Raw genomic sequence first — 16,580 nt, forward strand, 5'->3', positions numbered from 1 at the left:
TATCTAAACAGAGACTATAACTCTGGTAGCTAAAGGCTTTAGCTTTGATTGTTGAAAACCAAGGTTAAAAATAGTTTTAGCTTCGATTGGAAGTAATTGAGGCTAAATTTAGATTTAGTCTCAGTTGGAAACAATGGAGACTAAAATTTTGATTTAGCCTCATTTTGAGAAAACTGAATCTAAAATGGTTCTTGAAGAATTGAGGCTATAAAAGTCATTTCAGCGTTGGTTGCTAAAACTAAGGCTAAAGCCTTTAGCCACAGGGATTTCAACCTCGGTTTGGATAATTGAGGTAAAACTGAGGCTAAAGGCTTTACCCTCAGTTTTTAACCTCTTTAGCCACAGTTTTAAAGGCTAAAGCCCCCTTTTCTTGTAGTGACTACCAATATAGGGTAATACTGGTGGTAATAACTTGGAAGAGCTGGTGGTGCTATTGATTACTGTTAGAGATATTTTGGAGAATTCTCCTTGAATTGTTTGTATTGATTTACTCTCAGAAAAATTTATTTATAGAGACGTACAACTTATAAATCTTACACCACGTGAAAGGAAAAAAGAAATACAATCTATCTTATATTTATGGAAAGGAATAATAACTACGCAAACTGCAACGGGGCTGTGAGGGTGTAGGCAAAGGTGAAAGTCGGTGGTGGTTCCAGATTGGATTGATCAGATACAGAGGAACGCCGGTGGTGATGTTAGTAATAATTATGAGGAGAACCGCTGCGTTGGTATGCAGGTAGAGGACTCAATGTTCAATGACCAGATGTACCTCTCTGAAATAATGATAACTCAGAAAATTAAAATTATTTTGGAGAATTCTTATCGAATTGTCTGTATTGATTTAATCCAAAAAAGTTTATTTACAGAGATATTTAACTTATGAATCTTTTAATACATGAAAAATAAATAAATAAATAAATTATAATATTACAATCTTGTACTAATGAAAATGAATAATAACTAGCTATCAACTATTACAATAACAGACTTTAGCAACAAGCAGAGATGGGCTGAGATGGGCCATCATGACTTTCTTGGATGGTTGTTGGTCTTATTAGGGAAGATGAAGAACAAGTAAAATCCCAAACTGCTGCTGAAGATAGCCATGCTCCACACCAAACACTTCATGTATACATTCATGATCGTCGAAACGCGACAGGCGAAGACCACGTTGAGGGCCGTCGCCACCACCCATATAGGGATCTTCAATCTTTTCCTCTTCTCATAATTTCGGTCATACACATGCAAGCACCAAAACAACAGCATCAGCAATACATAGACGGAGAACACGAAGGCCAAGGTCCATGGATCGTCATGTGATCGGACAACTGAGATTGCAGTGTTGATGGTTAGGAAGCAGATGACTAGTATGGAAATGAATGAGAATGCGGCTGCACCGGGCATGGTCAGTTGCTCAATTGACGGTCCTCTTTCAATGGGAAAGCCAAGATTGATGGTTTGTTCAAATCAAAACCGGCTTCTGTTTTATTCTTTCTATTTGTAGAGGCTGGAACTTGCTCGATGTTTCGGACGGTGGAGAAAGAGCGGTCAACAAACAAACCGACCAGTCATTTGTTTTTTTTTGTTTTTTCAAACAAAGGCGGCAATTCACGAAGTTACTGAATTGGGATGTTAAGTGGGTCCCACAGAGATGTTTGTGAGAAATCCACTTCGTTCATCTGTTTTACCTGATCATTTTAAGACTAAAAGACCAAAAATTAAGATTGTCCAAAACTCAAGTGGGCCTCACAAGAGGAAACAATAAGTTTTCAATTACCACCGTTTAAACATTCTTATAGAAACAAAAGTTTTGTATCAGGTTAGTCTTTTGTGTTTTCACTTCATCCATGATTTTTTTTTAATTTTCTCATCATCTGACGAACTTAAATTTTAGATCTCATGGACAAAGTGAATTTCTTAAAGACATTAAGATTGGAGTTGCATGACAATTCCGTGCAAGAACTCCTCGAAGGCTTTGGCACGAAATCCATTTCTTTAATCTAACGTCAGTCGTGACGCCGTTAGATTTCCGTGGGCGCTTATATATCCATTTCTTTAATCTAACGTCAGTCGTGATGCCGTAAGATTTCCACGGGCGTCCACCGGATGTAGAACTTAAAAACAAAGCTAATTAAAGTTCTGCATGATTCGACGCCGTAAGATTTCCCTGGGCGTCCGCCGGATGTAGAACTTAAAAACGAAGCTAATTAAAGTGCTGCTTGATTGGACGCCGTAAGATTTCCCTGGGCATCCACCAGATGTAGAACTTAAAAACAAAGCTAATTAAAGTGTTTCATGATTCTTTTATATATATATATATATTAGAGAGAAAGTCATGTCTTGCGCATTATATCATAAGAAGGTTATATACGAGCATTCATATAAGCCATAAGATGACAAAAAGCATTGAGAGAGTATTAAAAAGAAAAAAAAAAAAATAACTCTTTCTTACACTCACGCTAAGGGATGTCTTACACTTAGGCTAAGGGACGCGGATTAGCTACCTCTAAGTTGAGTAGGAGACTTGAAGTGATGTCATCAAGTTCTATGTGCCCACCTTTGGTGTATTTGTTATATCCACAGTCCATCCATTTTTAGAGATCATTTTGGGACATGAGAAAAAGAATGGGGTCTCTATATTATTTTTTTCATAAGATCTTTCTTAATGGTAGATTGGATATGCATTAAGCATATTCTACTAAAAAGATTTTGCTTTCAAAATTGCTCCAAAAAGAGATTTTTTCTACCCAAGTAAATTGTGTAATATGCAGCCTAACTTTTAATCCCCAAAACTTTCTCACTCTACCATGATTTATGTGTTAGATCATCTTCTTCATCGACTTTTTTGGATTGGCTTAAAAATGAGATACATCTAAAGCTCGAGGGTAACACACCAAGGAAAGCAGTGAGAGATAAGCAACTATCGTTCGAAACATTTCTAAGGTCTATTGCTCGTCATGAGGTCACACGGACTTCTAAGCAATGAAAACGCAACTATGGGTTACTATAGTATTGTGGCCACTTGAGTCTTAGATAAATGTAGATGGATTTCATGTGAAACGCTTCCCTGGGAAGTTCCTGCACTGGGAACCCAGGTGGGGCCACTTTAATGTTTGTGAGAAATCCTCCCCGTCCATTCATTTCGTGAGTTCATTTTAGAACATGATGCCAAATATGAACTGTATAGAAAGCTCAAGTGGGACGTACTAAAGGAAAATGTGGTTAGGAAAATTCTTAACGTTGAAACCTACCTGGGTTTAACAATGATGCTTACATGCCATCCATACTATTAATAACGTCATTTCCACTGGGATGAACTAAAAACACAAATATTAGGATGATTGAAAACTTATGTGGCCCGTTAATATTTAAACTGTGGATGTTCAATTATCACGTTTTCGGCCCACTTGAGCATTGGATAGGGTTCATTTTTGGCACCATGTCCTAAAATGAACTTACAAAACGGATGAATGGAGAGGATTTCTCACAAACATCATAGTGGGCCCCACATGGGTTCCCAGCCAGGTAACTTCCTGCCAGAGTCTTTTGCAGTAAATCCACGTCCTAGATAAATCGCATGGAAAATGAAACGGATTGGCTAGTGTTTGGTGATATATGTGTTTCATCCACTCTGTTCATCCATTTTTAAATATCATTTTAGGGCCTGATCCCAAAAATGAGAGGGATATAAATATCAGGACCACACCACAGGAAAACAATAGTAATTGGATATCCACCATTAAAATCCTCCTAAGGCCCACTGTACCGTTTATTTGACATCCAATCTGTTGATTAGGTCATACATACCTAGATGAAGTGAAAAAACAAATATCAGATTGATCCAAAACTTTTATGGCCCCCAAAAAAATTTTAATGGTCAACGTTCATTCAATACTATTTCCTGTAATGTGGTCCACTTGAGATTTAGATATACTCATTTATGGTCTCATATCATAAAATGATCTAGAAAAATAGATGAACAGCATGGATGAAAGACATACGTCATAGTGGGGCCCACAGAGCACGACCCTCAGCCATTGACTGTGCACATTAAGCCCCCGACAGACCGTCCATGTCCAGCTAGGTGCAACGCTGTCCGTGAATCTCTCGACGCGGACGCTGTCTGTCGGTGGATCTCCAGACGCGGTCAGCATAGACGTGGCTACGGGACCGTGTTCTATGAGACCTACTATAATACGTGTGTTTCATCCCTACCATTCATCTATTTTTTCCGCATCATTTTATGGTATAAACCCAAAAATAAGATAGATCCAAATCTCTAGTGGGCCACACCACAAGAAAACAGTAGTAATTGAATGCCCACTGCTAAAAACTTCCTCGGACCCACTAATGTATATTTACCATCCAAACTGATAAGATGAAATGAAAAACACAAACATCAGCTTGATCTAAAACGGTATCCCCCCAAGAAGGTTCTTAGGGATTTTTATCCTAAAAGTCATGCATCGGTGCCGACTAACGAAATTGAAAAGGACTTGTATTTATATTTAAGAACAGCAAGATAAGTGGTCGGCTTCGGTGGATCCGAGAATCTACCGAGGTCGGCGGGATATATGACTGTGAGGCCCACCTGATGTATGTTCCTTACATCCACACTATCGAACCGTTTTTACAGTTCATTTTAGTGCATGATCCCAAAAATTAAGTAGATCCAAATCCTAGTTGGACCATTTCATTTTAGTGCATGATCCCAAAAATTAAGTAGATCCAAATCCTAGTTGGACCATATGTGCTGACCAAAAATAACTTCTTATGGCCCACAAAAGTTTTGGATCCAACTTAGAATTGGATCAAATTAATTTTTTTGGTCATGTCTTAAAATCATGAGCTGTCAAAATGGTTGGTAGGTGTGGATATAAGGAACATACACCAGGGTCGGCCCCACAGTCAAGAATTCCATCCACCAAAGCTGCTACATGTAAGAGGATCAAAGATTTTTCAACTGGGATGGAATTGCTTTTTTGGAATAAATGAACTAGTACGCTGGATTGTCTCTTAATACAATACAATGGGAGTGAGCTATCACTTTGATGTTTTGATCACGTGGGATGTGGGGCTTAACTATATGCTTTGATTCACGTAGTCTTTGGTTATACATGGAAGGTGGGGCCCACCTTGATGTTTGTGAATAATCCACTCCATCAATCCATTTTGTAAGATCATTTTAGGATATGCTACCAAAAGTTAAGCAAATCTAAAACTCAAGTGGGTCATACAATAGGAAAGAATGGGGAAAGAATTTCCTACCATCGAAGCCTTCCTGAGCTCCACCTTGATGTTTATATGTCATCCCAACCGTTTATAAGTTCATTCCTGTCAGGATGAACTGACAACATAGAAAATTTTATCGTGATACAAAACTTTTGTTGCCATACGAATGTTTCAATGGTGGTCACTCAATCTCCACCGTTTTCTCTTGTGTGGCCCACCTGAGTTTTAAATCTACCTCATTTGTTGTCGCTTACCCTAAAATGATCTTGTAAAATAGATGGACGGGGTGGATTCCTCACAAATATTAAGGTGGGCCCCACCTCCCTTCCTAGCGTAAAAAATTCTTAGCTCATGCTTTTACGAGAAAATCCTATGCATTTTACAAATCCTGGTTGAATTGGAAAAAGCCCTTCCCATCCTCCCTACTCCATGAACAGGATTTAATGTTAGAAACCTATGTTGAACCAAATGGGATGAGTTTTCAAACCAAGGGGTTTAAAGTTCCATCCCACTTTATACCATCTAATTTCATGCGCCAAACACAACAGATCAAGTGAGCAAAATAGTCGGTGTGTCACTTACCATGGAGCCCACCTTGATGTATTTATTCTATATCCATGCCGTTCATCCGTTTTTACATATTATTTTAAGGCATTATTCTAAAAAATGAAGTAGATTCAACAATTAGGTGAACCATACCATAACAAATAGTGGTTATCGAACATCCTACCATTGAAATTTCTTAGGGTGCACCTTAATGTTTCTGTAATGTTTATTTTCCATGTAAACTATCTATAAAGTCACATAAGCCTCTATGGAGGGTAAAAAAAAAAAACTTTGGCTTCATCCAAGTCTTTTGTGACCCATTAATAATCAACCACCACTATTTCCTATGTTATTGTCCACTTGATAATTGGATATATCGGTTTTATTTTTTAGCATAACGGATGGACAATGTGGATACATAATCCATACATCATGGTGGGCCCCACGGTAAGGGTCACATAGTCTTGGGTGATTCTGAAGTCTAAAGTAATGCTTTTTTGAAAGACAAGTTCATGCTTACTTTAAAAAATCATCATGTTTGGTTCATCATAAGTTTCCAACAATGGATCTTGTGCATGGAGTAGGGAGGAGTAGGGAAGGCTTTCCCCAATTCAACCAGGATTTGCAAAATTCATGCGATTTCCCTCTTAAGGCATGAGCTAGGAAGTTCTTGCGCTAGTAAGGGAGGTGGGGCCCACCTTGATATTTGTGAGAAATCTACCCCATCCATCTATTTTACAAGATCATTTCAAGGTAAGTGACCAAAAATGAGTAGATTTAAAACTCAAGTGGGCCACACAAGAGAAAACAGTGGGGATTGAGTGACCACCATTGAAAAATTCATATGGCCACAAAAGTTTTGTATCATGATAAAATTTTCTATGTTGTCAATTCATCCGGGCAAGCAGGAACTTATAAACGGTTAGGATGACATATAAACATCAAGGTGGAGCTCAGGAAGCCTTTGGCAGTAGGAAATTCTTTCCCCACTCTTTCCTCTTGTATGGCCCACTTGAGTTTTGAATCTGCTTGACTTTTGGTAGCATGTCATAAAATGATCTCACAAAACAGATGGACGGGGTGGATTACTCACAAACATCAAGGTAGGCCCACCTTACTTCTCCCTTGGGGCGTGTTTGGCTGGGTGGATTGGAAGGGATTGAATGGTATTACGGTGGATGGCATGGATTTCAAGGTAACGATGGTGTTGTCAGTGGATTGTCTTAAGATCCATGGGATTGCTATATCCCGGGATTGCTATATCGAGTATGTTTGGCACGCCCGGCCAATCCCGGGATTAAACCTTCCCATCCCTTCCAATCCCTCGAACCAAACACGTTCTAGGCAAATTTGAACGGATTAGGGTGGATTGGATGGGATTTAAAGGTAATGATGGTGTTGTCAGTGGATTGTCTTAAGATCCATGGGATTGCTATATCCCGGGATCAGATCACCCGGTCTGTTTGGCACGCCCAGCCAATCCTGAGATTTAACTTCCAATACCATCCAATCCCTTCCAATCTACCCAGCTAAACAGGTCCTTAGTTTTTAAACACAATTTTTGAGATTGATAGTTGTTTTTCATGTATAACCAAACACTACATGAATCAAAATATGTATTTAAACCCTATACCATATATGATCCAAACACCAAAGTGAATAACTCACTCTCATGGCATTAATAGACAATCCACGTATACATTTATTGCAAAAAAGCAAATCTACCATTTAAGTCCATGTGCCTAACACCCCCTTATGTTGATGAGAAATCCAACTTTGCATTTGTTTAGGAGCTCATTTTAGGACACCTGGCAAAAAATGAAGCCACTACGATGTTTGTGAGAAATCCAACCCGTCCATCCATTTTTTTTATCTCATTTTAGGACGTTTGACTAAAAATAAGGTGGATATCCAAAACTCAAATGGGCCACGTGAGAGGAAATGGTGTGGATTTAGTGACCACCATTGAAATATTTAAATGGCAACAAAAGTTTTGTATCCGTCTAAGTTTTCGGTGTTTTCACTTCATCCCAGTAAAAATGACCTTATAAACGGTTTGGATGGCATATAAACATCAAGGCGGAGCCTAGGAAAGTTTCAACGGTAGGAATTCCTTTCCGTGTATGGCCCAATTAAGTTTTGAATCCTCTTAATTTTTTTAGTCGCCTGTCCAAAACTGAGCTTGAAAAATGGAAGGACAGGTTGAATTTCTTATAAACATCATGGTGGACCCCACCTTGCATCCCCGCGCAGGAACTTCCTTCGAAAGTCGGAGAAAATCCGTGTCCATCGTGGTGAGCTGTTAGAAAGTTTAAACGATGGGCGTCATTATCCTCATTGTTTATTGTGTTGTGGTACGGTTGAGCTTTGTAAAATAATCTAGAAAAAACAGGGTGTATAAAAGAAATACATTATGGTGGGTCCCACGGGTCCTTTTGTCCCTTTTTTCTCTATCAAGTCGTTGTAATACATTACCAGGAATTAACTTCAACATGACTCAGATAAGGCCTTTCCACGTGTAGGTAGCACTAGAATATAAAATGTGAACCGTTTGGCAAGTTTTATATTATCATGATTGGGTGAGTGGTGCATTGCAGAGAGTTACAAGGATTGTACATGCATTAGTGTATCTACACTGTGAGTACACATTCATTGATCTGCTGTTAGATGTGCTATAGTTTGCAGAACAATATTAGGGCCCACATGCTAGTTGAATTAGATTTTTTTTTTTTTTTTTTGTAAAACATATACAAGGTGGGACTAAATTGACTGATTGATTAGTACAATGGAGCATGTGTGGTATGTACGCATGTAGTATTGCACAGGCAGCTTCATTATAGGGATTTTGACCGTATTAGTATTGAGGTATGGTAAAAAATCTCTAAATGGATAGGAAGTTTCAAATGTTCCGATCGATGGTAGTTATATGACAGGTTTTTGAAAAAATTTTGGACTAAATCGCCCCTCTTTGAAACTTGGTTTTTGTACTGACCTTTTTTTCTTCTTTCTTTGCAGTTTTCCTAGGGTTTCTTCTTCCTTTTCAAAAATATTTTCCCATGACCTACCATCACTACTTTTGAATACATTTTTCAGCGTACGTTCACCGCCATCAACTTCTCCAGTATATGGGTTGGGTAAGCCACTGATACATAGAAGATATTTTAAATGAATTCTTTATTTTATTTTATTTTACAATAGCATTTTCTTATTTATGAAAGCTACTTTTGGTTGTGGATAGAGAGGAGTGGCGGTGGTTGTTGTTGTCACAGGGAGAAGTGATTGTCAAAGGGAATTTGAGGTAAATAAGGATGGTTATGGTTATCATGTGAAAGACAATGAAAGAGATCAAATTTGGATTTTGTAATGCATTATCTTGGAAGACAATGAACATATATCATCCTTTTAAGGGTTGAGGTTCTGTGTTAAGGGTCTGGGTTGTGGTTGTTATGTGTTAAGGGTTGAGGTTGTCATCTTTTAAGGGTTTGGGTTGTCGTCATGTGTTAAGGGTCGAGGTTGTCATTCGAAGGGTTGACATTGTCATGTGCTAAGTGTCGAGGTATTCATGTTATAAGTTTCGAAGTTGTGGTTGTAATTTGTTAAGGATCGAGGTTTTCATGTTATAAGGATTGAAGTTGTGGTTGTAATGTGGTAAGGGTCGAGGTTGTAACGTAGTAAGGGTCAATGTTGTCATGTGAAAAGTCGATATTCTCATGTACTAAGGGTCGATGTTGTCATGTTATAAGGGTTGAGGTGGTGGTCATAATATGGTAAGGGTCGAGTTCATGGTTGTAATGTGTTAAAGGTCAATGTTGTCATGTTATAAAGGTTGGGGTCGTGGTTATAATGTGGTAAGGGTTAAGGTTGTAACGTGGTAAGGTTCGAGGTTGTCTTGTGAAAGGTCAATATTTTCATGTGTTAAGGGTTAAGGTCATGATTGTAATGTGTTAAGTGTCGAGGTTGGTCATGTTATAAAGGTCCGGGTCATGGTTGTAATGTGGTAAGGATCGAGGTCATAATATGATAAGGGTTGTGGTTGTAATGTGGTAAAGGTCAGGGTCATGGTTGTAATGTGGTAAGGGTTGTGGTCGTAATATGATAAGGGTCGAGGTTATCATGTGAAATGTCGATATTCTCATGTGTTAAAGGTCAAGGTTGTCATATTATAAGGGTCGAGGTTGTAATGTGGTAAGGTTCATGGTTGTAATGTGGTAAAGGTCAGGGTCGTAGTTGTAATTAATATGGTAAGTGTCATGGTTGTAATGTGGTAAGGGTCGTATTTGTAATGTGGTAAAGGTCAGGGTCCTGGTTGTAATATAGTAAGGGTCGAGTTTGTAATGTGGTAAGGGTCGTGGTTATAACGTTGTAAAGGTCGAGGTTGTTATGTGAAAGATCGATATTCTCATGTGCTAAAAGTCGAGGTTTTCATGTTATAAGGATTGAGGTCGTGGTTGTATAAGGGTCGGGGTCGAGGCCATGGTTGTAATGTAGTAAAGGTCGGGATCATGGTTATAACGTAATAAGGGTCGAGGTTGTCATGTCGATATTCTTATGTATTAAAGGTCAAGGTTTTCATATTATAAGGTTCGAGGTAGTAGTAGTACAAGGGTCGCGGTCGTGGTTGTAATGTGATAAGGGTTGAGGTTGTTATGTGTTAAAGGTTATGGGTCTTAACGTGCTTATGTGTTAAATCCACTCTGTCCATTGGATTTAGAATTTAATTTAATGTCATGGGCTAAAAAATGAGCTACATCCAAAAATTCTATAGCCCCCAAAAAGTTTTTAATGGTAGGTTTTCAATCTCACTGCTTTCTATGGTGTGGTCCACATGAGCCTTTGATATTCCTCGTTTTTGGATGCATACCCTAAAATGATCTTTCAAAATAGATAGATGGGGTGGATAATATATATATATATATATATATATATATATATATATATATATATATATATATATATATATATATATATATATGCCCCACAAGATCATCTATCTCTTGATAGGTCTGATTATCCACTCCACGTCATGTCACATTAAATTGACGTGGATATAGAGATAAAAACTTTTTGGATGCATTGTTTACTTCATTAAACTATGTCGTGCCCACCGTGATGTTTTTTTGAAAAATTCACTCCTTCCATTCACTTTAGAAGATCATGTCAAGACATGAAACGAAAAATTGTTCAAATTTGAAACTTAGGTGGACCACATGACTTAAAATAGTGGAAAGGAATTGTCTACCATTCAAACTTTTCTAGGCTTCGCTATGATGTTTATATGCAATCCAAACTATTCCTAAAGTGGACCAAATGCTTATAAGCTCCTTACCATGGGATAAACTGAAAGAATAAAAATATTAGCTTAATCCAAAGCTTATGTAGCCCCATGAATGTTTCAATTGTGGGCATATGATCTCTACTGTTTTCTATTATGGCTTACTCGAGATTTGGATTTACCTAATTTTTGGGCTCACGTCATAAAATGATTTGACGAAACATGTGAGCGGTGTGGATTTCTCACAAAAACCATAGTGGGCCCCACATCATTTATCCTATTTGAATTCCTCCCGCCTATGTGGCACGCTGGCTCAATGCAACGAGTATCAAGGGTAATTCCATCCCAATCTCTTTTTAAAAGGTGTCATATGACTAGGTAGGACGTTTGTTTAATCCTTCTTATATTCGGGGCATTTGGGAATACCACAATATTTTTTTAGTCAAAATCCCTTCGTAATACTTATAACTTTGTTTTGTCACATGTGTTCTGAAAAGGAAGGGTAAATTGATAATTATATCTTAATTATTAGGTTCAGAAGCATGCTTTGGTAAAATAAAAATAAAATTAGAAAAGCAGGATCATTTGGATGCTTGTATTTTTGTTTTAGTTGTAAACACACTTGAAAAGAGTTTTAGGTGAAATTAGTTTACATGTTATTCTGTTAATTATATAAGGACTTAATTTTTTTCATGCGTTGAAAAAGCATTAAAGCATGCACACACTAAAACGGATTAGATGTCCTCCACCCATCACAATGAGCTGGAAATGCAATTTAAAAGTTTTTAACTATACACGTCCCATCCTTCCATCATATGGTCCACTTAATAATGGACGAGCTACTTTTTTTAAGTCAACAAGAGAGCATCAAAGGAAGTACACGATAAATAGATTAGATGTACCATACACATTAAGGTGGGCCCCAAATGCAATTTAGAAGTTTTTAATGGTGGATGTCTCATCCTTCCCTTGTGTGGTCCATTTGATAATGGACGAGCTGTTTTTTTTTTTTTTTTAGGGCAACAAGAGAGCATCAAGGGAAGTACATAATGGATAGATTGGATATACCATACACATTAAGGTGGGCCCCACATATCATGAGTGCATATTAACCATTGTGTTCTAACATGCATAATGTCATTTTAGCTGTAAAGTCTTTACCTATAATATGAAACATGATTTTTTAACAGGTTTCAAATTACAACTAAAAGCTAAAATATGTTTACAACATATAAAACTTTTATGGGCAAATACATGCATCGAAACAACTCATTTAGCGCATAAGCCCAAAAATGAGGTAAATTTACATATCAGGTGGACTGCACCATAGGAAACAGAGGTGATTGAACGCCCAACATTAAAAACTTCATAGGGCCCCTTGTAATGGACGTGGATTGCGTCCCACCCCCGCCTGTCTCTAGCCCCGAACTGGCAATTCTGTGGGTGGGCCCACCGTGATGTATCCGTTTATCCAAGCCATTCATCCCTTTTCTCATATTATTTTAAGGCATGAACGAGAAAATGACACAGATCCAACGCTCAAGTGGACCACACCACAGATGACTCGTGCATTTAATGCAACTAGCATTTAACGCTGAGTGCATTTAATGCAACCAAGATTATTATTTGGTGTGGTCCACTTGAGCATTTTTAATGCAACCAAGCTTATTATTTGGTGTGGTCCACTTGAGCGTTAGATCTGAGTCATTTTTTCGTTCATGCCTTAAAATGATCTTAGAAAAGGGATGAACGGCTTGGATAAACAGATACATCACAGTTAGCCCACCCACAGAACTGCCTGTTTGGGGCTAGAGACGGGCGGGGGTAGGGCGCAATCTGCATCCCCTTGTAATGTTTATTTGCCATCTAACTTGTTGAATCGGCAACACAGACCTTGACAAAGGGAAAATACAAATATCTTCTTGATCCAAAACTTTTGCAGCCCCAGGAAGCTTTTAATGGTGGGAATTCAATCACCACAATTTTTCTTGTGGTGTCCCCTTGAGATTTTGATTTGCCTCATTTTTTGGGCTCATGCTGTAAATCGGCATGAAAAAATGAGTGGATAGCGTGGATAAAATACATACATCATGGTAGGGTCCACAGAACACTGACCAATAGTGACTTGCTATTAGCAGCATTAGTAGGTAATTGGTGTCCCAGGTGTTCACGTCTACTTTAGGCAGGCTGGGCAGAAGTTATGTGGAGTCGAATGGGAATAGGCAGTTTCCATGCCATGACTAAGTTCAACATGCACCCCGCCTCACATTGCAGATTTTTTTTCTCACCAGGCAATATGTCAAGCATGTAGGAAGCCAAGTCTATGCAAGTGGTGGGTGTTGTTTGGATGTCTTTAATCTGTACATGAAATAAGGGTTTCGATTGATCAATTAGATTATTCGATCAATCAAGTGAGCCCCAAATTATACGGATTGGTCTCTTGACAGTTTTAGACCAGTTCGATTGATCGAGAAAATTCGAAAAATACTTGTAAACTCTTAAGACACTTTTGAGCATGTTTGATCAATCGAACATGTGATGGTTGATCAATCGAGCGTTGCTCAAGTGATGCTTAAATAGACACTTGCGCAGTTTTGCATTATTGCATGAATTGTTTACTATTACAAGTGTAACATTATAAATATGGGTATAATGCGAAATTAGAATATGATTAAGAAGGCTTAAACGTTTCTAAGAGGGTTTCAAAGGAAGATTAGGATTTTCTGAAAGGTTTCACTTCTGTAAATAATTTTATTTCTTATAATTTATTATTCACTTTGAATTTTGATGTCATTTTGTGCCAAGGTTTTTTTCCAAGAAAGTTTTCCACATGAAAATCTGTATTCCTATACATGCTTTGTTACATCTATCTTTCGCATGTTTGATTCAAATATGGGGTTTACTTTTGCGTTCTCCAATAGCCGGCCCCACCATGCAAAGCACCTACTGAGAAAATCTTTCCCGTCCATCTAATTCGATGTGCTCGTGAGACTGCCCCTCTTTAGATGGGACTCACTGGAGCTTTAAAAGCATTGGCCATCCATTGATTTTAACTGTGGCCTACCTCAGGTGATCTTGAGAATGGGCTGCATGATTTACATGGACTGGATCATTTGGATGTCCCACAAAACCGTTACGTGAGTAGAATATATGGGACTTGCATGCTAAGCATACAGCTGGTTGTAGGTGATCCAATTATCTTTAAATTTAAAATTAGAAAATTTTTGCATGCCAGATCGAACCATATTTAAAATGAAATTACAGTATATTAAGTTAAAAAACTGCTGGTTAAATTGCAGTTTTTATGTGAAGGAGGAGCTACTAGTGTTTGGCCGATGCTGCTTTGTCTAACAAACGTGGGCATCGGTTCTATACTTGTGTTGATGGTTTGCTCCTTGTATTGGTTTAAGCTGGTCTTTGAGTGCATCTTGGGCTCGTATTTGTTGTAGTTGTAGGAGGTGTTGCTAGCATGCAAGAATGTATGTTGTGGATTGTTGTTTGCAGGGCTTGCTTGGCTGAGGGTGTAGCAGTGAATATTCCGTAGATCCCTGCATTCAGACGACTGCGAGGCTGCAATGCTAGCTTTCTTAATTGTGGTTCTGTTTACTTTGATTTTAAGCAGCCTGATTTTCATTTTTTAAATGTTTTGTTGAGACTTCTAGTCTTGATTTTCTCTTCTTTTTTTTTCTTTTTTTCTTTTTTTTTTTAAAGGTTTTGTTGAGACTTCTAGTCTTGATTTTCCTTTTTTTTTAAGGTTCTGTTGAAACTTCTAATCTATGTTTGGAGGGTGTTTTTCTCCAGCCTTTTGTAATGCCTCTGCTGCTTCTTATATGATTTGCCAATGGTTTTGAGGAGTCCATCCGAAAGTTTGTATATCCTTTTATATTCTATCAACATAATTATAGGTAGTGTCTTCCCACCTATCCAGGGGAAAAAAATTATAGTTTTTACATTAAGCATAAGGATCCCAATTTTAAAAAGCAAAAAATAATGATACAAATCATCCAACAACCATTGATTGGAATGCACGTTAGAGAGAGAGAAAGAGGACATTGTTCAACTAATAGTGGCGGAATAGGTCTTCACGTTCCACCCTTTGAATTTATTCAACAAAAAGCCTTTGGCATGAAGTTCCTGCACTGGGATGCTAGGTGGGGCCACCGTGATGTTTGTGAGAAACCCACACCGTCCATCCGTTGAGAGATCATTTTAAGACATGCGACCAAAAACGAACTCTATCCAAAACTCAAGCGGCTAGGCAAGGAAGCGGATTGGAACATGGCTTGTGTGTTGACGTCAAAGTTTTGTGGGTCCATCATGAGGTATGTGTTATATCCAAACCATCCGTCCATTTGAGATATGACAAGCTCGTTGTAAGGCTTGAGCCGGAAAATAAGATAGATCTAAAGATTAAGTAAACCACACTGCAAAAAGAAGTCGGGGATTGAACATCTACCATTAGAACCGTTTTGGGAGTCCCACAGAAGTTTTCCATCAATATTATATTTTTCTTCCTCTTCATCCAGGCCTATGTGACCTTATGAACAAATTGGATGGAAAATAACCGTTATGGTGGGCCCTACTAACATTTTAACGGTGAGAATCCTTCTCCCCACTGCTATTTCTCGTGTGATCCACTTCAGCTTTGGATGACTCATTTTTGGGTTCATGCTCTAAAATGATCTAGCCTAATGGATGAAATTATTGGAAGCAGATTGGCTGGTATGTACATACCAGACACCACCCACCGCGAAGAGCCTGGAATGTATGAACGGTTGAAAGAAGATCAAAGTAACACGGACCCCACAATGATGTATTTATTATATCAACACCATCCATCCATATGACACGATCATTTTAGAGCATGCGCCCAAAAATGAGTCATATCCAAAGCTCAAGTGGACCACACCACAAATAACAATGGGACAATGATTCCCACCGTACAACGATCTCTTCAAATGGGCAGACGGTTTGGATATAACATATACATTATGGTGGGGCCCGCAGAACTTGGTGACGTAAACACACCACCGAGGTCAGTCGTGTGGAGGTACACAGCTACCGCCTAGAAAGTGGGAACTACAACTTTCCCTCTGATTTCCAGACGCCTTTTTTTTTTTTTTTGTTAAAGCTTGTTGGTACACCCACTGTCAGATCACACCTCACTGTTAGCCACCCCCACTAGGGAATCGATGCCGAGGCCTCATTGTTAAAACGAGGAATCTTTCCCTCTAATTTCCAAACGCCCTTTCATTCGGCGTGACCTCGTGTTGCTTGCTACCCAAAATCCTACTTTCCTGAAGGCCTGAAGGCCTTTTTTCAATCAGACAATCAGGTGATGATGTGGAACACGTGTGTGATAGATATTCTCATAAGAAAAGGGAAGCGTTTTAACAACACATCTTTGTTTCCAAATGCCCGAAACATCTCTTCTCGGATACTCAATAATGCTTTTTGTGTGGAGAGAGAGATTCCGGAGCACTTTTTTTTTTTCTTTTTGGGACAGTGCTCTGTGGGCCCATCATGA

Source organism: Magnolia sinica, chromosome 17, assembly GCF_029962835.1.
Source record: "Magnolia sinica isolate HGM2019 chromosome 17, MsV1, whole genome shotgun sequence".
Taxonomy (NCBI): domain Eukaryota; kingdom Viridiplantae; phylum Streptophyta; class Magnoliopsida; order Magnoliales; family Magnoliaceae; genus Magnolia; species Magnolia sinica.